Source organism: Schistocerca serialis, chromosome 9 (assembly GCF_023864345.2).
Source record: "Schistocerca serialis cubense isolate TAMUIC-IGC-003099 chromosome 9, iqSchSeri2.2, whole genome shotgun sequence".
Lineage (NCBI taxonomy): Eukaryota > Metazoa > Arthropoda > Insecta > Orthoptera > Acrididae > Schistocerca > Schistocerca serialis.
This window is the reverse complement of record NC_064646.1, coordinates 420518194-420542066: the sequence shown is the minus strand read 5'-3', so window position 1 is coordinate 420542066 and position 23873 is coordinate 420518194. Positions and strand designations below refer to the sequence as shown.

General features: G+C 43.5%; 2 long non-coding RNA genes across 2 annotated transcripts in view; one reads left to right on the top strand and one right to left on the bottom strand.

Moving 5' to 3' along the window:
* LOC126419285 (uncharacterized) overlaps positions 1-22753 on the top strand; it is a 28335-nt gene extending 5582 nt beyond the window's left edge. Inside the window, exon 3 of the long non-coding RNA XR_007575956.1 lies at positions 22532-22753. This is a non-coding gene — a long non-coding RNA (uncharacterized LOC126419285). The remainder of the gene's footprint in view (positions 1-22531) is intronic.
* Positions 6882-7503, bottom strand: LOC126419284 (uncharacterized). Its single transcript, XR_007575955.1, has 3 exons — positions 7447-7503; positions 7140-7336; positions 6882-7021 (listed from the first exon to the last, which is right to left on the bottom strand). It is a non-coding gene; the product is annotated as an uncharacterized LOC126419284 (long non-coding RNA).
* Positions 22754-23873: the final 1120 nt, after the last annotated feature.

Genomic DNA, 23873 nt, shown 5'->3' with positions numbered 1-23873 from the left:
AGCGCGATGTGAAGTCTGTACTTTGTAGCGAATTAAATATTGAGGTGGAAATGGACAGTGAACTTTGTGAAGGCTGTATTTATGGCAAGGCTCATCGTTTACCATTTGGCAACAGAAAGAGGACAGCAGAACCAGGTGAACTTATTCACGCTGATGTATGTGTTCCGTTTCAAGTACCTTCTGTGTCAGGGCACCGGTATTTTATTCTTTTCGAAGATGATTATACAAAGTTTAGGGCAACACATTTCATACAAGAAAAGTCTGGAGTTGCAGAAAAGTTTAGGCAGTTCATAGCTGAAGCAAAAGCTCCTGGGCATACCACCAAGGAACTTCTGAGTGGTCATGGGAAAGAATTTGACAACAAACAAGCAAAAGAGATTCTTCACAAAGAGGGTGTAATTCAACGCCTCACAATGCCTTACACTCCAGAACAAAATGGGTGCAGTGAAAGAGAGAACTGCACAGTTGTGGAAACTGCCAGAGCCATAATGCATGCACATTCAAACATTCCACAGGAACTTTGGGCAGAGATGGTGAACACCACAACCTACATTCTATCTGAACAGGGCCTTCCAGTATTGTAGTAACGGCTCCATATGAATTGTGGTATGGAAAGAAGCCAAGAGTGAAACATCCGCAGGTGATAGGCTCCACCTGCTATGCTCATATTCCAAAACAACAGAGGAGGAACATGGACCGAAAAGCACTGAAAGGTGTCTTCATTGGATATGATCACAATGAGGGTTACATAATTTATTGTGGAGAGGTGTGCAAACTCATTAGGTCATGAGATGTCATCTTTGAGGAGAGGCCACTGAAGAATGAGAAAAGTTCAACTCTTCCAGTGAATGTTTTCAATCATCAGGATCCAGCACCTCAGACTGAAGACCAATGGTATTGATAGTGAAAGTGAAGAGGATGGCAGTTCCTCGGATGTAGATGAAGACCCTCAGGAGGAAGATCAGGAAGCCACAAGTGGAGAAGCTTTACCATGTCTGCGTGATTGGTTAACCCTTAGACCTCCACAAAAATTTAATGATTATGTAATGTACCTCTCACTATCTTTCCAAGAACCAGAAACAGACAGCGATGCCATGAAGTCTGTTCATCACGATTTCTAGAAGGAAGCTATGGATTCTGAAATAAAAGCTCTTCAAGAAAATAGAACGTGGGTTGTGGTTGACCTACCATATGCAAAGAGGTCCATTCCTAATAGATGGGTGTATAAAGTCAAAACAAATGCTGATGGCTCAGTCAATAAATTCAAGGCAAGATTGGTGATTAAGGGTAATTCGCAGCAGAAAGGAGTTGACTATGGCCAGACTTTCAGTACTGTGGCTAGAGTGTCTACCATTCGAGCACTACTAAGTGTTGCTGCAAGTGAGAGCATGAAACTTTTACAAATTGATGTTTCAACTGCTTTTCTTTATTATGATTTAAAAGAAACCATTTATATGCAACAACCTCAAGGATGTGATGATGGGTCTGGGAGAGCATGTCACTTGAAGAAAAGTCTATATGGACTGAAACAGGCTCCGCATTGCTGGAATGAGAAGTTCAGTAATCATCTCACTAAATTGGGCTTTCTGAGGAGTAAAGCTGATCCTTGTCTTTTCGTGAGACAGTAAGGCTGTAAGAAAATATTCCTTGTGCTTTATGTTGATGACAGTCTGATTGCAGCTCACAGTGAACAGGAACTTGAAGACATTGTCAGTGATTTAAGAGAAGAGTTTAAAATTACTTCAGTGCCTGCATCATTATTCTTAGGTCTGGAAATTGACCAACAAGAATGTGGAACTGTATGTGTAAGTCAGACTCATTACACAGGAAAATACCAGAGCGTTTCAACATGAAGAACTGCAAGGCTGTAACTACACCCATTATAATTGACAATGATACAGAAGAAAGTCCTCGTAACTCTGAATTTCCATACAGCCAAGCTGTTGGAGCACTGATGTTTCTGATGTGTGGGAGATGTCCTGACATTGCATATGCTGCCAGTGTTGTATCATGAAATCAACAGATTGTGATGTAGTGAAAGCTAAACGAATCTTACGATACTTGAGAAACACAACAAATTATGGACTTTTATATAAAAACAATTCTAAGAAGCAGTTTTAGAGTGTTCTAGTGGTGCTGACCACATTGGAGGTGATCTTGGCTCTGGGCTCTCAACATATGGTGTCCTTTGTCTGTACTTTGGGGCACCTATTTCCTGGATTAGTCAAAGGCAATCTTCTGTTGCCATAGCCACAACTGAAGCTGAGGTTGTGACTGCCAGTGAAGCTGGTTGGGAAATTGTCTGGATCAGGAAGCTTCTGACAGAAATGGACCAATTGGAGGCAACACCAGTTCTGCAGGCTGACAACAAAACTGCTATCTGGCTTGCCCAGAATCCTGAGTTTCACTGAAGAATGAAGCATATTCATATAAGGCATTTCTTTGTCCGTGAACTAGTCGACGCTTATGAAATCACAGTTGCAAAAGTAGACACTGTATAACAACTTGCTGATATACTAAAAAAGCCACTGTTTTACATTAGATATCAGTATTTATGTAATAAGACTAGACTTCGCAAGTTATTAAATAAGGAAGAGCGTTAATATGTTTCACATCTTTGGTGTTCTTTAATAGCTAAATAACTAAAGTCAGTATTTCATGTTCAGTGGTTGGTAATACGCACCTGTGTGTGGTTTCTCTGTATGTTGTTGTTGTTGTTGTATGTGCTTTGTGTTGAACCAGTACCTAATAAACCATGTGTATTTCCAAGTATGCAAATATTCGTTTTCTAACAAAACCTCAGCATGCAGTAAAAGGCAGTCATCAGATCAGCGAAGTTAAACGCTGTCAGACAGGGCTATGACTTGAATGGGTGACCATTCGGCACTGTTGGTAAGTGGGGTGTACTCAGCCCTTGTGAGGTAAACTGAGGAGCTACTTGATGGAGAAGTGGCAGCTCCAGTCATGTAAACTGACTAACGGTCAGTGGTGTGATGTGCTGACCACATGCCCCTCCACATCCGCATTCAGTGACGCCTGTGGGCTGAGGATGACATGGCGCCCAGTCGGTACCGCTAGAACTTCATGGTGCCTGTTCACGCAGAGTCTAGTTAGGAAAAGGCAGTAGTAACACAATTTTTGTAGCAAAAGGAGCCATTTCTGGGAAATTTTGAACTTCCAAGTAAGACCAAAGGTTCTAACGAAAAAGAAGTATGAAATATAAGTTTATATCGTTTTAGAGTTCAAAGGGAAGCAGAAAAAGGACTTAAGAGTTATCCTCTGGAAGGAGGACCAGAAACAGATGCGTGGAAAGTTGACGAAGGGATGGTAGATGAGGCACATTAAAAAGGGTATGAGGGTTGCTGCTCTATGGGAAACTTCACAGCGAGGCGACTGTGCGTACTTGAGCTGGGTAGAACAATGCATTCTTTCCTTGTTCTATTCTCTTCCCCTTTTGTTTAATCTATTGCTGATAGTCTTCAGTATGTACATATAGACAACTGAGAAGTGAGGAAGTTACTGAAATGCAAGAGAATATGTGAAGTAAGTCAATGGTTGGATACAGGATGTCATGAAGATATCATGATAAACGTAAAATCCTGAAAGTAGAACAGTGTGAATAGAGTTTTGAAATACAGAGAAAATAACAAGGGGGACATGAAGTGAAAACAAGACAAAATTCTGGGTAAACCATGATATTGGAAGTAACGCTCTGTGATATACAAGTATGAAAAGTGTCTTTATGTTTTAAGTTAAATAGGTTACAAGAGGAATAAATATAATAGAACTGTAACTTGGAACTAAGGTAACAGTGCGGAATGTGTAATATACACGAGGGCAAGAATCTGATGTTAAGAAGATTAGTGATTTGTGTCACAAACAGGTGTGTGATCTGTATATTTTATGTAATTGGCTAAGGAAATAAGAGACTGGGCAGTGTGGAGCACCAGAAAAGGTGGACTTAGAAGTATAAATATAAAAAGGTACAATGATTTAGTAAATGTAGCAAATGCAATCAAGAAAGTATGATTTTCAGTGTACGAAAACCAAAAAAGTACAATAATGGACAGGGAAAAGTCTACGGAGTCATGAGTGGTATTCCTTGGACAGAGTAAATCATTATGAGTAATAATGGTAAGCTTCCATCACTGAAGTCATGACTAAAATTATTCTGAAAATATTTGGAAAAAGTAGTGTAACAAATTAATCTGTGTGTAGTTAGATTACAAACTTTGTTACATGGTGTGGAAAATGGTGGCCTTCAGGTGTCATTGTGAGGCTTATATTCTGAGATTTATGAACTTATCTCACATTAGAGAAAGATGGCTCTGGAGTAGGGATTGGAGTGGACCATGGTGTTGATGAGGAAGAAGGTGTCATGGGAGACATGGTGGACAGCAATACTCTCTTTTGTCCCATGCCTAAGGTTAGATTTCAAGGTGGAGGATCATAATCACTTACCTCATATCTTATAGGTTAACACACCAGCACTAGCATGTGAAACTGTGTGGTGAAGTTAGATGTGAAGTGTTAAGTGGTACGACAAAGTAACTGTGATAACACTACATACATAGCATAAAGAGATACTCTTACTGAAATTTGTTGTATTAGAATTAACTTAAAAGTTTTATATATGTATCCTCATGACAAATAAAATGATGTAACTATCAGTGCATGTTTTCTTTAAAATATATAGTGTTAAAAGTTGGGGGTGGGGGTGGGGGGGAGTTCTAAAAACTGGTAAGACTTGCAAAGGACATGAAAAGGCCAGAATTGAATGCTGTGACCAGTTGGGGGCAGGAGAAAATGTGAGAAAATGAAATATACCTACATGTCGTAGAAATAAAGGAAAGTGGAGTTTATCATGTACCGATATTCAGTGCTCATGAATGTTTCAAAAACAATATGAGAAGGTTGAGACATGGCAGAGGTAGATTCTTGCATGCTCAGCACACTCATAGCTAATCTGTAGATAAATTAAAATAATGAAGGAGAGTGATTAGTATATGCAATCACAGGATGATGTACATACAATTTGATTAGAGAGGGCCTTGTGAAAACATGCTTTGTGATTTGAGTGTTAGATCTCAAGATATATCAATTTCAACTAAGCACTGAAATTAGAATTTGTAGGACCACCTGAAAGGAAGAAGGTACCATTGTTGCATAGGGAGGAAAGGGAGGGGGAAGGGGGGACAAGGGCACCATGTCATTAGGGCAGGCAGGAGAGCATAGTTGCAGAAAGTTTCGGAGAGCTGACACAAGGTTTCGCTAAGGCACAAACAATTCGTAAGACTGAATTTTTGAGGGCAGATATCCCTTGGAAATCAGCGAACGGACGAGTCCAAGGAATGGACGATAAAGGAAAAAAATACTACTTCCGAAAAACGCATTTTAAGACAATAAAAATGAAGTGAAAATTTTTCAGAGAGTGCTGCTAAAGAGTATCCACTGGAGAAACCAATATGGGACACTGCAGTTTTGATAGACAAATAATTGATAAAGTGGCTTGCCTGATGTCACAGCAGCCTCAAAAGTACTAAGTAAGACAGACAGGCCATTGAATGGAAGAAAGCGCCTTGGGACCTGGCTGATGTCGGACCTACTTCGGACTATAATCCGCCATGGTTACATCATATGCTTTCTATTTGCCCATTTCATATTAAATAAGACTAAATAGATTCAATCACATAGGCAATCTTTTTAGTTGCCGTTTCAATATTTATTTTTCCTGGTGGCAATATCTACAGACTTAGATGGAGGTAGTTTAAGTGAACAAAGCATATGGGAGGTCATACATCATGACTCAACCAACTGTCGGTCAGTGGGTTGAGGGCTTCATTGGTATACTGGCTCATTGTTGTAACAAGATGTCGAAGATGGCCGTGTGGTTGAGTCTAGGTTGTTGGTGTGATTTTTGTTCTGAAGAAATCGTGTGAAGGCAGAGTCCAAAACTTTCCTAAGAGCTACATGGCACAACATCAAAGGGATTTTAAGGTTATCTACGAGTAAATAAATATGACACAATGGGATTGTTTTGTATCCACATAAGTTTCTCTCCCAACTTAAGGCTCGCAGTCACTCAACGTAGTTCTACGACAATGAAATCCTGCACTCCTGTTAGATCGTCGGTTACCGTCACATGCAAGTTGTTCCGAAATACGTTACCGTGCTGTGTATTGCCTTGGTTCTTTCTCTCAGTGCAGTCCAATGTATTTATTTGTATTAACATCAAATTGATAAACTATGTTCACAAAATAACCGAGAGAAGGTCAACTTTGTTACAGTTTAAGTTGAAATTTCAATGAATGTTGTTGATCAGTAGAACACAGGTAGCTAACACAAACAACAGTCGGAAGTTACCGGTAAATAACGGTTTGTGTCTATTAGTGTGGCTTTCACAAAGTGACAATCTGAGAGAGAAAAGGTTGTAATGAAGTATTTCTATCTGTAACATCGCTAACTGTGGTGAAAAACGGACCAAATTTGTGAATGAGCAACTCTGTAGGTTTAGCCCGAACTGAAAAGTTAAGCAATGAGAAACAAAAAACGGAATGGTCTACAGGTGCTTACTAAGATGTGTGATCGCATGTTAGTGTTAGAAATGTAGAATGGTGATATGGGAGGAAATAAGAATAGTCCAACGTAGTTGGGAAGACGTTGACACTAATCTGTGTGTGCTCTGGAGTCAACAAAAAGTCTTTCCCACCCAACACGTCTAAGTACACTGTGAATGAAAGCATTAAGTTTCATCAAACTGCACTGTTGTCGATGAAGGTAAATAAATCACCAAGTGTAAGATCGCAAAATCGTAGTAGATTGGAACATATACTCACCATTCTCCTTGTTCTCGAGGCTGAAAGCCGTTCTGCATGGTGCGCGGAATGCTGATTTCTGCAAGGTAAAATTAGCTCCTTCCCGGCCAACATTTCTGAGTAGTAGTAGACACCGAAGGCCAATTTGTCTAGCTAGAAGGGTAGTTGCTGTTCTGGACCAAAATGCTCCTCGCCGCCAAGTAGGCCTGATTAGACAGTGAAGAAACTGGTTACATTTCATAAAAGTGTATATTTATAGATCATGGTAAAATTGCAGAAGAATATAAGATCACAGTATCACAACGGACTGAAACATGTACTCACAGTCCCATCTCTTGCGCTCGAGTTTGAAGACTGTTTTATCTAGTGAGCAGAATGGTTGCTACTCTGCGCCAAATTCAGCTCCTTTCTAGTCACCAGGCCTGAGTAGTACTTGGCCATGAAGGCTGTTTTGTTAGCGAGCAGAATACCTGCTGCCCTGGACCAATATAGTCGCCCTCCAGCCAGCAGGCTTGAGTAGACTGTGAACAAAAACGGTTACTTTTTATCAAAATGTACCCACGTAGTTAGAGGTAAAAAATATAAACAAGTGTGTGAACAAAATATCAAGCAGACTGGATCATGTACTCACCATCCTACTTCCTGTTGTCGAGTCTGAACACAATCTTGCCTGGTGACCAGAATGCTTCCTGCTGTGGGCTGAAATCAGCTTCTTCACGAACAATAGATCTGAGTAGTGGTTGGCTCTGAATGCCGTTTTGTCAAGTGTTCAGAACAATTTCTGCTTTGGGCCAAAATCAGCACACTGCCAGCAAACAGGCCTGAGTAACTGTGAACAACAAAACTATGTTTCAATAAAATAAACCCCAGTTGATCAATGTGAAAAATATAAACCAGTGTAAGAAGACATTATCACAAGACACTGGATTGTATACTCACCATTTAAGCTCCTTTGGTCAATTTCGAAGGCCGTTTTGCATGGCGAGCAGAACTATTGCTGCTCCACGCTATAGTCAGATCCTTTCAGGCCAACAGCCCAGACCAGTGCTTGGTCCTGAAGGGTGTTTTGTTTAGACAGCACAACACTTGCTGCTCTGGGCCAGAATAGTCACTCTTCTGTCCAGCAGGAATGCGTAGACTGTGAACAAAAAGGTTACATGTTATCAAGATGTACCCATATCGATAGGGGTAAAAAATATAAACAAGTGTGTGTACAAAATATCAAGCAGACTGGATCATATACTCACCATCCTACTTATTGTGCTCTAGTCTGAATGGCGTTTCGTGTGGTGAGCGGAATGCTTGCTGCTCTGGACTAAATCCAGCTTCTTCCCGGCCTATAGGTCTGAGTAGTGCTGGCCCTGCGGACCGTATTGTGGAGTGTGCAGAACAGGTGTTCCTTGGGGCCAAAATTGGCACACTCCCGGCTAACATGCTTGAGAAGACTTGCTGCTCCACGCTATAGTCAGATCCTTTCAGGCCAAGAGCCCAGACCAGTGCTTGGTCCTGAAGGGTGTTTTGTTTAGACAGCACAACACTTGCTGCTCTGGGCCAGTATAGTCACTCTTCTGTCCAGCAGGAATGCGTAGACTGTGAACGAAAAGGTTACATGTTATCAAGATGTACCCGTATCGATAGGGGTAAAAAATATAAACAAGTGTGTGTACAAAATATCAAGCAGACTGGATCATATACTCACCATCCTACTTATTGTGCTCTAGTCTGAATGGCGTTTCGTGTGGTGAGCGGAATGCTTGCTGCTCTGGACTAAATCCAGCTTCTTCCCGGCCTACAGGTCTGAGTAGTGCTGGCCCTGCGGGCCGTATTGTGGAGTGTGCAGAACAGGTGTTCCTTGGGGCCAAAATTGGCACACTCCCGGCTAACATGCTTGAGAAGACTTGCTGCTCCACGCTACAGTCAGATCCTTTCAGGCCAACAGCCCAGACCAGTGCTTGGTCCTGAAGGGTGTTTTGTTTAGACAGCACAACACTTGCTGCTCTGGGCCAGTATAGTCACTCTTCTGTCCAGCAGGAATGCGTAGACTGTGAACAAAAAGGTTACATGTTATCAAGATGTACCCATATCGATAGGGGTAAAAAATATAAACAAGTGTGTGTACAAAATATCAAGCGGACTGGATCATATACTCACCATCCTACTTATTGCGCTCTAGTCTGAATGGCGTTTCGTGTGGTGAGCGGAATGCTTGCTGCTCTGGACTAAATCCAGCTTCTTCCCGGCCTACAGGTCTGAGTAGTGCTGGCCCTGCGGGCCGTATTGTGGAGTGTGCAGAACAGGTGTTCCTTGGGACCAAAATTGGCACACTCCCGGCTAACATGCTTGAGAAGACTTGCTGCTCCACGCTATAGTCAGATCCTTTCAGGCCAACAGCCCAGACCAGTGCTTGGTCCTGAAGGGTGTTTTGTTTAGACAGCACAACACTTGCTGCTCTGGGCCAGTATAGTCACTCTTCTGTCCAGCAGGAATGCGTAGACTGTGAACAAAAAGGTTACATGTTATCAAGATGTACCCATATCGATAGGGGTAAAAAATATAAACAAGTGTGTGTACAAAATATCAAGCGGACTGGATCATATACTCACCATCCTACTTATTGCGCTCTAGTCTGAATGGCGTTTCGTGTGGTGAGCGGAATGCTTGCTGCTCTGGACTAAATCCAGCTTCTCCCGGCCTATAGGTCTGAGTAGTGCTGGCCCTGCGGGCCGTATTGTGGAGTGTGCAGAACAGGTGTTCCTTGGGGCCAAAATTGGCACACTCCCGGCTAACATGCTTGAGAAGACTTGCTGCTCCACGCTATAGTCAGATCCTTTCAGGCCAACAGCCCAGACCAGTGCTTGGTCCTGAAGGGTGTTTTGTTTAGACAGCACAACACTTGCTGCTCTGGGCCAGTATAGTCACTCTTCTGTCCAGCAGGAATGCGTAGACTGTGAACGAAAAGGTTACATGTTATCAAGATGTACCCGTATCGATAGGGGTAAAAAATATAAACAAGTGTGTGTACAAAATATCAAGCAGACTGGATCATATACTCACCATCCTACTTATTGTGCTCTAGTCTGAATGGCGTTTCGTGTGGTGAGCGGAATGCTTGCTGCTCTGGACTAAATCCAGCTTCTTCCCGGCCTACAGGTCTGAGTAGTGCTGGCCCTGCGGGCCGTATTGTGGAGTGTGCAGAACAGGTGTTCCTTGGGGCCAAAATTGGCACACTCCCGGCTAACATGCTTGAGAAGACTTGCTGCTCCACGCTATAGTCAGATCCTTTCAGGCCAACAGCCCAGACCAGTGCTTGGTCCTGAAGGGTGTTTTGTTTAGACAGCACAACACTTGCTGCTCTGGGCCAGTATAGTCACTCTTCTGTCCAGCAGGAATGCGTAGACTGTGAACAAAAAGGTTACATGTTATCAAGATGTACCCGTATCGATAGGGGTAAAAAATATAAACAAGTGTGTGTACAAAATATCAAGCAGACTGGATCATATACTCACCATCCTACTTATTGTGCTCTAGTCTGAATGGCGTTTCGTGTGGTGAGCGGAATGCTTGCTGCTCTGGACTAAATGCAGCTTCTCCCGGCCTACAGGTCTGAGTAGTGCTGGCCCTGCGGACCGTATTGTGGAGTGTGCAGGACAGGTGTTCCTTGGGGCCAAAATTGGCACACTCCCGGCTAACATGCTTGAGAAGACTTGCTGCTCCACGCTATAGTCAGATCCTTTCAGGCCAACAGCCCAGACCAGTGCTTGGTCCTGAAGGGTGTTTTGTTTAGACAGCACAACACTTGCTGCTCTGGGCCAGTATAGTCACTCTTCTGTCCAGCAGGAATGCGTAGACTGTGAACAAAAAGGTTACATGTTATCAAGATGTACCCATATCGATAGGGGTAAAAAATATAAACAAGTGTGTGTACAAAATATCAAGCAGACTGGATCATATACTCACCATCCTACTTATTGTGCTCTAGTCTGAATGGCGTTTCGTGTGGTGAGCGGAATGCTTGCTGCTCTGGACTAAATGCAGCTTCTCCCGGCCTACAGGTCTGAGTAGTGCTGGCCCTGCGGGCCGTATTGTGGAGTGTGCAGGACAGGTGTTCCTTGGGGCCAAAATTGGCACACTCCCGGCTAACATGCTTGAGAAGACTTGCTGCTCCACGCTATAGTCAGATCCTTTCAGGCCAACAGCCCAGATCAGTGCTTGGTCCTGAAGGGTGTTTTGATTAGACAGCACAACACTTGCTGCTCTGGGCCAGAATAGTCACTCTTCTGTCCAGCAGGAATGCGTAGACTGTGAACAAAAAGGTTACATGTTATCAAGATGTACCCATATCGATAGGGGTAAAAAATATAAACAAGTGTGTGTACAAAATATCAAGCAGACTGGATCATATACTCACCATCCTACTTATTGTGCTCTAGTCTGAATGGCGTTTCGTGTGGTGAGCGGAATGCTTGCTGCTCTGGACTAAATCCAGCTTCTTCCCGGCCTATAGGTCTGAGTAGTGCTGGCCCTGCGGACCGTATTGTGGAGTGTGCAGAACAGGTGTTCCTTGGGGCCAAAATTGGCACACTCCCGGCTAACATGCTTGAGAAGACTTGCTGCTCCACGCTACAGTCAGATCCTTTCAGGCCAACAGCCCAGACCAGTGCTTGGTCCTGAAGGGTGTTTTGTTTAGACAGCACAACACTTGCTGCTCTGGGCCAGTATAGTCACTCTTCTGTCCAGCAGGAATGCGTAGACTGTGAACAAAAAGGTTACATGTTATCAAGATGTACCCATATCGATAGGGGTAAAAAATGTAAACAAGTGTGTGTACAAAATATCAAGCAGACTGGATCAAATACTCACCATCCTACTTATTGTGCTCTAGTCTGAATGGCGTTTCGTGTGGTGAGCGGAATGCTTGCTGCTCTGGACTAAATGCAGCTTCTCCCGGCCTACAGGTCTGAGTAGTGCTGGCCCTGCGGGCCGTATTGTGGAGTGTGCAGGACAGGTGTTCCTTGGGGCCAAAATTGGCACACTCCCGGCTAACATGCTTGAGAAGACTTGCTGCTCCACGCTATAGTCAGATCCTTTCAGGCCAACAGCCCAGACCAGTGCTTGGTCCTGAAGGGTGTTTTGTTTAGACAGCACAACACTGTCTGCTCTGGGCCAGTATAGTCACTCTTCTGTCCAGCAGGAATGCGTAGACTGTGAACAAAAAGGTTACATGTTATCAAGATGTACCCGTATCGATAGGGGTAAAAAATATAAACAAGTGTGTGTACAAAATATCAAGCAGACTGGATCATATACTCACCATCCTACTTAATGTGCTCTAGTCTGAATGGCGTTTCGTGTGGTGAGCGGAATGGTTGCTGCTCTGGACTAAATCCAGCTTCTTCCCGGCCTATAGGTCTGAGTAGTGCTGGCCCTGCGGACCGTATTGTGGAGTGTGCAGAACATGTGTTCCTTGGGGCCAAAATTGGCACACTCCCGGCTAACATGCTTGAGAAGACTTGCTGCTCCACGCTACAGTCAGATCCTTTCAGGCCAACAGCCCAGACCAGTGCTTGGTCCTGAAGGGTGTTTTGTTTAGACAGCACAACACTTGCTGCTCTGGGCCAGAATAGTCACTCTTCTGTCCAGCAGGAATGCGTAGACTGTGAACAAATAGGTTACATGTTATCAAGATGTACCCATATCGATAGGGGTAAAAAATATAAACAAGTGTGTGTACAAAATATCAAGCAGACTGGATCATATACTCACCATCCTACTTATTGTGCTCTAGTCTGAATGGCGTTTCGTGTGGTGAGCGGAATGCTTGCTGCTCTGGACTAAATCCAGCTTCTTCCCGGCCTATAGGTCTGAGTAGTGCTGGCCCTGCGGACCGTATTGTGGAGTGTGCAGAACAGGTGTTCCTTGGGGCCAAAATTGGCACACTCCCGGCTAACATGCTTGAGAAGACTTGCTGCTCCACGCTACAGTCAGATCCTTTCAGGCCAACAGCCCAGACCAGTGCTTGGTCCTGAAGGGTGTTTTGTTTAGACAGCACAACACTTGCTGCTCTGGGCCAGTATAGTCACTCTTCTGTCCAGCAGGAATGCGTAGACTGTGAACAAAAAGGTTACATGTTATCAAGATGTACCCATATCGATAGGGGTAAAAAATATAAACAAGTGTGTGTACAAAATATCAAGCGGACTGGATCATATACTCACCATCCTACTTATTGCGCTCTAGTCTGAATGGCGTTTCGTGTGGTGAGCGGAATGCTTGCTGCTCTGGACTAAATCCAGCTTCTTCCCGGCCTACAGGTCTGAGTAGTGCTGGCCCTGCGGGCCGTATTGTGGAGTGTGCAGAACAGGTGTTCCTTGGGACCAAAATTGGCACACTCCCGGCTAACATGCTTGAGAAGACTTGCTGCTCCACGCTATAGTCAGATCCTTTCAGGCCAACAGCCCAGACCAGTGCTTGGTCCTGAAGGGTGTTTTGTTTAGACAGCACAACACTTGCTGCTCTGGGCCAGTATAGTCACTCTTCTGTCCAGCAGGAATGCGTAGACTGTGAACAAAAAGGTTACATGTTATCAAGATGTACCCGTATCGATAGGGGTAAAAAATATAAACAAGTGTGTGTACAAAATATCAAGCAGACTGGATCATATACTCACCATCCTACTTATTGTGCTCTAGTCTGAATGGCGTTTCGTGTGGTGAGCGGAATGCTTGCTGCTCTGGACTAAATGCAGCTTCTCCCGGCCTACAGGTCTGAGTAGTGCTGGCCCTGTGGGCCGTATTGTGGAGTGTGGAGGACAGGTGTTCCTTGGGGCCAAAATTGGCACACTCCCGGCTAACATGCTTGAGAAGACTTGCTGCTCCACGCTATAGTCAGATCCTTTCAGGCCAACAGCCCAGACCAGTGCTTGGTCCTGAAGGGTGTTTTGTTTAGACAGCACAACACTGTCTGCTCTGGGCCAGTATAGTCACTCTTCTGTCCAGCAGGAATGCGTAGACTGTGAACAAAAAGGTTACATGTTATCAAGATGTACCCGTATCGATAGGGGTAAAAAATATAAACAAGTGTGTGTACAAAATATCAAGCAGACTGGATCATATACTCACCATCCTACTTAATGTGCTCTAGTCTGAATGGCGTTTCGTGTGGTGAGCGGAATGCTTGCTGCTCTGGACTAAATCCAGCTTCTTCCCGGCCTACAGGTCTGAGTAGTGCTGGCCCTGCGGGCCGTATTGTGGAGTGTGCAGAACAGGTGTTCCTTGGGGCCAAAATTGGCACACTCCCGGCTAACATGCTTGAGAAGACTTGCTGCTCCACGCTATAGTCAGATCCTTTCAGGCCAACAGCCCAGACCAGTGCTTGGTCCTGAAGGGTGTTTTGTTTAGACAGCACAACACTTGCTGCTCTGGGCCAGTATAGTCACTCTTCTGTCCAGCAGGAATGCGTAGACTGTGAACAAAAAGGTTACATGTTATCAAGATGTACCCGTATCGATAGGGGTAAAAAATATAAACAAGTGTGTGTACAAAATATCAAGCAGACTGGATCATATACTCACCATCCTACTTATTGTGCTCTAGTCTGAATGGCGTTTCGTGTGGTGAGCGGAATGCTTGCTGCTCTGGACTAAATGCAGCTTCTCCCGGCCTACAGGTCTGAGTAGTGTTGGCCCTGCGGGCCGTATTGTGGAGTGTGCAGAACAGGTGTTCCTTGGGGCCAAAATTGGCACACTCCCGGCTAACATGCTTGAGAAGACTTGCTGCTCCACGCTATAGTCAGATCCTTTCAGGCCAACAGCCCAGACCAGTGCTTGGTCCTGAAGGGTGTTTTGTTTAGACAGCACAACACTTGCTGCTCTGGGCCAGTATAGTCACTCTTCTGTCCAGCAGGAATGCGTAGACTGTGAACAAAAAGGTTACATGTTATCAAGATGTACCCGTATCGATAGGGGTAAAAAATATAAACAAGTGTGTGTACAAAATATCAAGCAGACTGGATCATATACTCACCATCCTACTTATTGTGCTCTAGTCTGAATGGCGTTTCGTGTGGTGAGCGGAATGCTTGCTGCTCTGGACTAAATGCAGCTTCTCCCGGCCTACAGGTCTGAGTAGTGCTGGCCCTGCGGGCCGTATTGTGGAGTGTGCAGGACAGGTGTTCCTTGGGGCCAAAATTGGCACACTCCCGGCTAACATGCTTGAGAAGACTTGCTGCTCCACGCTATAGTCAGATCCTTTCAGGCCAACAGCCCAGACCAGTGCTTGGTCCTGAAGGGTGTTTTGTTTAGACAGCACAACACTGTCTGCTCTGGGCCAGTATAGTCACTCTTCTGTCCAGCAGGAATGCGTAGACTGTGAACAAAAAGGTTACATGTTATCAAGATGTACCCGTATCGATAGGGGTAAAAAATATAAACAAGTGTGTGTACAAAATATCAAGCAGACTGGATCATATACTCACCATCCTACTTAATGTGCTCTAGTCTGAATGGCGTTTCGTGTGGTGAGCGGAATGCTTGCTGCTCTGGACTAAATCCAGCTTCTTCCCGGCCTACAGGTCTGAGTAGTGCTGGCCCTGCGGGCCGTATTGTGGAGTGTGCAGAACAGGTGTTCCTTGGGGCCAAAATTGGCACACTCCCGGCTAACATGCTTGAGAAGACTTGCTGCTCCACGCTATAGTCAGATCCTTTCAGGCCAACAGCCCAGACCAGTGCTTGGTCCTGAAGGGTGTTTTGTTTAGACAGCACAACACTTGCTGCTCTGGGCCAGTATAGTCACTCTTCTGTCCAGCAGGAATGCGTAGACTGTGAACAAAAAGGTTACATGTTATCAAGATGTACCCGTATCGATAGGGGTAAAAAATATAAACAAGTGTGTGTACAAAATATCAAGCAGACTGGATCATATACTCACCATCCTACTTAATGTGCTCTAGTCTGAATGGCGTTTCGTGTGGTGAGCGGAATGCTTGCTGCTCTGGACTAAATCCAGCTTCTTCCCGGCCTACAGGTCTGAGTAGTGCTGGCCCTGCGGGCCGTATTGTGGAGTGTGCAGAACAGGTGTTCCTTGGGGCCAAAATTGGCACACTCCCGGCTAACATGCTTGAGAAGACTTGCTGCTCCACGCTGTAGTCTGATCCTTTCAGGCCAACAGCCCAGACCAGTGCTTGGTCCTGAAGGGTGTTTTGTTTATTCAGCACAACACTTGCTGCTCTGGGTCTGTATAGTCACTCTTCTGTCCAGCAGGAATGCGTAGACTGTGAACAAAAAGGTTACATGTTATCATGATGTACCCATATCGATAGGGGTAAAAAATATAAACAAGTATGTGTACAAAATATCAAGCAGCCTGGATCATATACTCACCATCCTAGTTATTGTGCTCTAGCCTGAATGGCGTTTCGCGTGGTGAGCGGAATACTTGCTGCTCTGGACTAAATCCAGCTTCTTCACGGCCTACAGGTCTGAGTTGTGCTGGCCCTGCGGGCCGTATTGTGGAGTGTGCAGAACAGGTGTTCTTTGGGGCCAAAATTGGCACACTCCCGGCTAACATGCTTGAGAAGGCTGCGAGCAAAAGGGATAAAGTTTATCAAAATGTACCCAAATTGACAGAGCTAAAACAATATAAACAAGTTTATGAACGCAATATCACAGCAGTGTTGATTGTATACTAACCAGTCTACTTCTCATGCTCAACCTCCAGCGAGCAGAATGCCGGCTCCACTTCGGGCAAAACAAATTCCTGTATATCTGACATGCCTGAGTGCACTGTAAAGAAAAAGATTAACTTTCATGAAAATGCACCCTTGTTTACAAAGGTAAGAAATATAAACTGGTGTAAGAACACAATAAAATTTACAAAACTGATTAGTTAGCTGTGCAGTAAATTTAATCTCAACTGTTTACACCAAGAGAGCTGTAAGTTTACAGTGTAGAAAACATCAGGTAAAATGTTATTATGATCAAAACACAAATGTCGCGTGAGTATCTACAGCAAATAGCTTAGTTCTTGTGTTACATGCTGAGCAGTGGTGGAGCAATTTTGTAGTGTTTTGGAGAGTGGATAGTAAGCATTTTATCCATTGCTGTAAATTTTATTTTATTTTATGCTGGTTAAGACAGTCATACAGCCATCCAACACACCATACAAGCAGTTCTATCTTTGCAGCATAAGTTCAGAAAATTTTCATCCCTCGACTACACTATCTCACACACACACACACACACACACACACACACACACACACACACACAAACACACATTAATTTCAGAGTTGCTGACTGCATAGGTCATCACAGTGGGTTTATTTTTTTTTTGAGGAATAACTGTCTTATTTCCATATTGTCTGCAATGAGGATGCTCGATAATAGGTTCAAGGCAATGACATCGGTATCAGGCAGAAGCGGTGAGATGGTGGAAGGTCTCTTGTATCCCACATACAGAATCTGATGAAGTAGTATGCATGTTCCGTATTTCCGTCGCTGCTGGTAGGCAAACACGATGTGGTTAACGTCATCTCACACTCTGTATTGCGATATAGTGAGCCCACTCTCCTAGTTATGTAAACATGTGGTTTAAATTGTTATTGCTTGAATTTTAGAAGTGCCAACTCTTCATAAGCACCTTGCACTATAGTTCACCTAGTATACATGTGGAGTTGTCGTATATCCACTGCCTTATAATAAAAGAGTGAAACTCCCAGAAACCATGGTCAGATAACAATGTAACTGCGTCTATGTTCACACAATCCATGCATTTCAAACTTCCTGACAGATTAAAACTGTGTGCCGGACGAAGACTCGAAGTCTTGAAGTTTCATATTAGCGCACACTCCTCTGCAGAGTGAAAATCTCATTCGGAATCCACGTATTTCTAAAAAATTTGTGTAGCAATTCTCTAAGACAGAATGGCCACCAAACTGTGTTAGTGGTGTTCATGTTTGGTGTTGTACCAGAACTGGTAGGATATATAAGGAATGTGAACAGCTTCAAATGTTGAGTGGTCACTGTAAATGACATTGATATGCTGCGTACACATGAGAGACAGCATTACCAGCTCCTGACTGGACTGAAGGTAGCCTCACAATGGGCGTCCATTGGGTTGGATGGTCAAATGATGCAGTGTCAAGATGTCACATTGGTTTAAAATTGAACACACACACACACACACACACACACACACACACACACACACACACACACACACACACACATGCGTAGGCTACTGTTTACACTACAACACAAATGGATCCATCTGGAGTGATGCCATGACTGGGAAGTACAGACTGCTCACGAATGGCTTTGCACTGAGTTCAGCAATAAATCGTTGTTCTACGTTACCCTGACGACTATGGTCAACGAGTGTGGTGGCGGCATGGGGAGTGGTCCCATTCATCCACTGGTTTGGATAGACACAATTTGTTTGCACCTGGTCTCATATTGAGAGGAGCTATCAGATATCATTTCAGGACATGGCTGGTAGAGATTAACTGAACTGTGATGGCACACTGGTTTGACATGGACATGCTGCACTATCATGCATTATCTCTCATGTGACAGTATCATGTTGCATTTTTTTAACAGCACAATGCCTATCTACACATGGACATATATCCTGTCTGCGTAACTGAGATACCCCTATGGCCTGCAAGATCCCTAGATCTATCTCTGATGGTGCATGATTTAGACCAGTTCGAACATCAACGACGTCGTTATTCCTGTATCCAGAATACCAAGTTCGATTACAATTGTTGTGGGTTGGGATACCTCAGGAGAAACCCTTTCTAACCAATTTAGATCATGCATCCAGGCAGGAGGGATTTCAGCATCTTGCTGATAAATGAAGTAATTTTGACTCAGTGTGTTAATCACTGAAATAGCATCATGTATCCTCTCAACTCATGAAATTTCATTTTGTCTCCTCCGCCTTTTCTGGGCATTTCTCTATTTTAGTCAAACAGTGCAACTTGGACTCCACTACAGCGATGTCCTCTGATAGAGGAAGATGTTATCCGTTTGTGTCTTAATGCTTCATTTTATTTCGATTACAGATGACATGTTCTGGATCTCATCGTACTCTTGACTGCTCCTGATAATCTCTTATTTCGCTAACCTCTCAACCATGTTAGTCCAATTAGGATGACTATTTATCCTACCTGCAAAAAGGGACAAAAATATTGTTTCGGGCCATTGGAGGAAATGTATCTAAAACAGTAAATTTTATCAATGGTGTTAGTTCCTCTGTGATGAATATTTATAGAAAGGGAACTAACAAGAACTTATTTGGAAATGAAAGTATTTGCATGTGTAAATGCAATTGGCTTCTTTCAGCATCAATTGACAGTGAAAGTAACATTTCAGAAGACGTTTCTATCCTTACATCTTTTCATTTTGACAACTGACTTTTCATGAATATGAATTTTTCACTTTTATTCATTAATTACTTCTTCTTCTTTTGAGACTGCCTTTGTTCTGCATCATGCACAGGGTTGGCAGTGTTTAGTACAGAACTGTCATGGTTAATTTTATGGGATGGCCGGATTACTTTCCTGCCACCACCCCATAACCCCCTCTCCCCCCTCCGGTATGGAATCAGTGTACCCCAGCTGCCTGCGATGAGAGTAAACCATGAAACAGTGCGAGCAAGAGCATCCTAAGACTTCGCCGTAAATATCTCAACTCTAGACAAAGGAGTGCACCTCTTGTGGGTTAATTTTAAGGGGTTGCCAGATTACTGGACTGGGTGCATGTATTGGTTCAGTACAGAATTGTGTCATAAAACTGTTGACCCAGTCCTGACACAAGCTAGCTAGTCCACAGCTGATGTAACTGGTCCTTGATATCCTGGATAGTTTCACTGGGATTGAGATGGCATACGAGATGATGTCTCATATATTCTAGTGGGTACAGAGCTAATAACTAAACATAACACAGAGAGCTGATGGGGACGCATGTTGCATGTGGGCGATCGTTGTCCTCTTGAAAAATGGCGCCATGATACTGTCTCATAGAAGGCACCATATGAAAATGCAGGATGTAAGTGACATACTATTGTGCTGTCAGAGTTCCCTTGGTCAATACCAGCCATGACCGGAAGTGATACCCGATTTTTCCCTACACTGGAAGAATCATACAGTAATACTCCAAATGCAGCCTTTTGTGTTGTAGTGTTAATGCCAGCCCACACATGGCATAGTAATCCCCTAGTCTGGCTGCTGGTTGTCTCTGACCAATGTTGCAGGATGACACAGAATGTAGAGGGAGTCCATTAACTGTTCTCAGATAGCAGACAAGGATATCTAAGGGTTACAATATGTTTCGTGCACAATAAGGAGAATCTCCCTTGTGGTGTAATCATAAGTGTTTCATTGGAATCATGATGATGAGTATGCCTGCCCTCATATTCCCTGCCATGCAGGATTAGCCGAGCGGTCTAAGGCGCTGCAGTCATGGACTGTGTGGCTGGTCCTGGTGGAGGTGGGAGTCCTCCCTCGGGCATGGGTGTGTGTGTTTCTCCTTAGGATAAGTTAGGTTAAGTAGTGTGTAAGCTTAGGGACAGATGACCTTAGCAGTTAAGTCCCATAAGATTTCACACACATTTTATTCACATTCATATTCCCTTGCAGTCCACCACCGGGCCACTGTCACATCTGAATGTTTCAAAAACTTACACCTGCCATGAGGACTCTTTGAATCTCTGTCAGGCGCTATAACTCCGTTTCACATCAGTTCACAGAGTCTCTGTGCCCTTCACAGTCATCACTTAATGTTGACACTGTTTTGCCTCTTATAATTTTACCAGGCCTAGTAACAACACTAAATATGAACAACAGTAATGCAAGTATGTATGTACGGTGTCTGTTCTTTCTAACATATCCAAAAGAACAGACACCTCAAAATAATATCTTCTGTGGGGATGCACTTACTTGTCTGAATACTTGTGCGACTCATGTGATGGGTGATAATGGACAGAGGACACTACATCTGTAGTGTGTGGCATGTAGGAATTTGGGCAGGGCAGGAGCTGTGCTCAGGTGCCTTAAGTGATTAAAGGAACTGCTATAGAGAAGTGAAGCATCCGGATTCGAGTTCTGGTCCAACACAAATTTTCACATGTCGCCATTGGATTTAATACAATGCCTGTATGTAGCTATGTCTGTAAGATTTCTAACACTAGGGCACTCTGGTGGGCCATTCTACCAGTCACAGAGAACTGCCACTCTAATCGTTTACTTACCATCGATGGTGTACAGGTATACAAAGTCACACTTGACATCCAGCCAAGTCTTCTGGGTGCTTCATTAATTAATTTATTTATTTTCAGGCAATATAATTTGTAGTCAGTTTGGAAGTGATTTTGTTAAATATGTGCTTTGTCAACTATCTGTCGACCTAACTGTTGATATCGCAGTGGAAGAGTACTGCATTAAGATTCTACAGTTTGATGGAATGGTAGATATCACTGTCTTCCCAACTCCTTTGTCGCGCCCGCCCTGCTCGGCCCCCCCCCCTCTTTTTCTGTGCCCTCTTCCTCTATTGGCTTCCCCCTCCCCCTTATTTGCCCCCCCCCCGACCCCCACCACTCCATACCCATATGCCATTGTACTCTATAGTGCAGTATTTTCCATGAGTGTTCAGTGTTGTACGTCCCCTTTTTAAAGTGTTGTGAACAGAAACCAGACTGTCACCATGTTTTTTAATTGTGCCTGTCTGTTTCCTAAGCGTTTTTAATCAGCCTCACTGACCTCTTTGCTTTTTATTTTTCTTCACAACTTTTTTGCCATGTACAAGTTTTAAACAGTCACCATTTTATCACCTCTTTATACTGTTATATCATCTAATTATGTTTTTTAAATTTATCTGTAGGCTGCAGAGCGGCGTATTATGCTGCTGCCAGCCTGCCCCCCTTCTGGGGGGAGGGGGGGAATCAAAATACTATAAAGGAATAAATAAATAAAGAAAGAAAGAAAGGTAGACATCTCGCAGGAAATGAATTTTTATCTTAAGAACCAGTTTCGAAATGGGTGTTCAATGTTGCGAATGTAGAAGCGAAATGCCCTAAGGAGAAACTTCAAAAGTGCATTTAAAAAGCTCAAAGTCAGTTCACAGGTCTCTCAGCAAAGATGAATTTCTGTAGGTTAGCCATGGATCAATCACTACTCCCTGGAGAAAAAAAAGTGAACTTAAAACAGTAGTTTTGCGAAAATGGTGAATACCGTTTTGCTAATGATTGAAGTGGCAGAACTTCATTAAGATTGGCACAAAAATCATATGCTACTTAATGTGGGGCGGTTGACTATACTTTTGCTATCGCATTAACCAAAGCTCGTTTCTGATTTAATTCACTATGTGCTTGGGTCAAAACCGGAGCACAAAAAAAGAACCTGCGACAATTTTATCATCTGCCGAATAAGTTCTTTACTCAGACAGAGGTATCGAGGAAACCTCATCAGAAGCGCTTATTCGGCACAGAAAAGTGTAAGAATCTATCTAACCTTCACAGCTCCATGAAGCCAACTAGAGTTCTGAGACCTATAGCTATATACGATCATAGACTTTGGATGAAACTTCTGAAGTTCCTCAAAACGGTTTCCATAATTTTTGCATTCGCTGGCAAAATTCTGCAGACTGAAGCAAAGGCTAGGTCACAGGATTGGGTCTAAACAGTACAGTGCTTGCCTCACATGAACGTTTGTGACTTTTCCAGGGTGTGGTACAGGTGTGCAGGAAGTAGCGGCGCCTACTAAATTGCATACAAGAAGTTGCCCCACTTACCAGCGACAAGGCTCAGGGTGTCCACGGACATCTCTCTTGCAACACCCTCCTCTGCTGCTGCTGCTGCTGCTGCTGCTGGTGGTGGTGGTGGTGGTGGTGGTGCAGCAGGTGGCCCAGACCAATCTTCGTTCTTCGCTACCCGTTCATCAGACTTGCTGCAAGGACGAGAAACATGCTTCAGTATATGACCAGACTGCACATTGACTAACGTTTCTACAACTTCCACTACTATGGACACCCTGGTAATAAAAAAGAGAGTCATGCTCATTAGATTAGCACAGCTAACGAAAGCTCTTAGTGCTCTGCCTAATTTTGAAGAATGTCTTTGGCCTAGCTTGTTCTCAGACTAGTTTCCCTAAGGTTCTTCCACTCTAGTTCTAGGACTGTTTGCTAGCGTTATATCTTGACGAAGCATTCCTTAACAGTGGTTGGAATTTTTAACGCTTGCCTTCCAGATTACTTGTGTTGACACATGCTATTGAAGAAAAAAGTGAGTCACATGTGTGGCCTAGGATTTAGATGAAGTGGCGTTTGGACTGAGAGCTGTGTACGTGTGGGACTCAATTTATTTTGTTTAACATCAACAGACTAGAAATACAGTTTCCTTAAGTAAGATATTTCTGTAGCCTATAAAGATCCCAACACTGGGCTCCAAACAACCAATAAAAAGTATCTTCCATCAAATAACCTTACCTTAGGACAATCGTACACAGCTAACAATGACAAAAATTTACAATGCTTGGCACATAACGAGTAATTATATGTGAGACAACTTCAGTAGCAAAAGACAGAATATAAAAACACACTATTACCTAACTAGGATCATAACACAAAACTGCGTATTTGTTTACTACCAACACTGTCACCATATAATACCACAACGAACTACACATTATGCTCTGTAAAAGTTCATTTGCACAGCAGCTCTCTCAACAAGAGAGTTATGTTCACAGCATAATTTAAGCTGACATTTTAGGATCAAAACAATTAATCACACTCACATCATGTAGTTAACAAACTAAAGTGCTCTCACTCACTGCACACACACACACACACTTCTATGTGCAATCAATAACCAACCACACCTTGTCACACAACAACCACAGACTTGCAAGTGGAACGCTTTTGCTATCAGATGTACCCAATGTACAGCTAGTATACCACACGATACACTGTACCAACCACAAAGTCACCAGCATGCAACTGTCAGCTGCAAAAGTTCTCAGTTAGTGCTCCTCTTGATATGCCGAAGCCAGGTTCTCTGCCTCAACTGG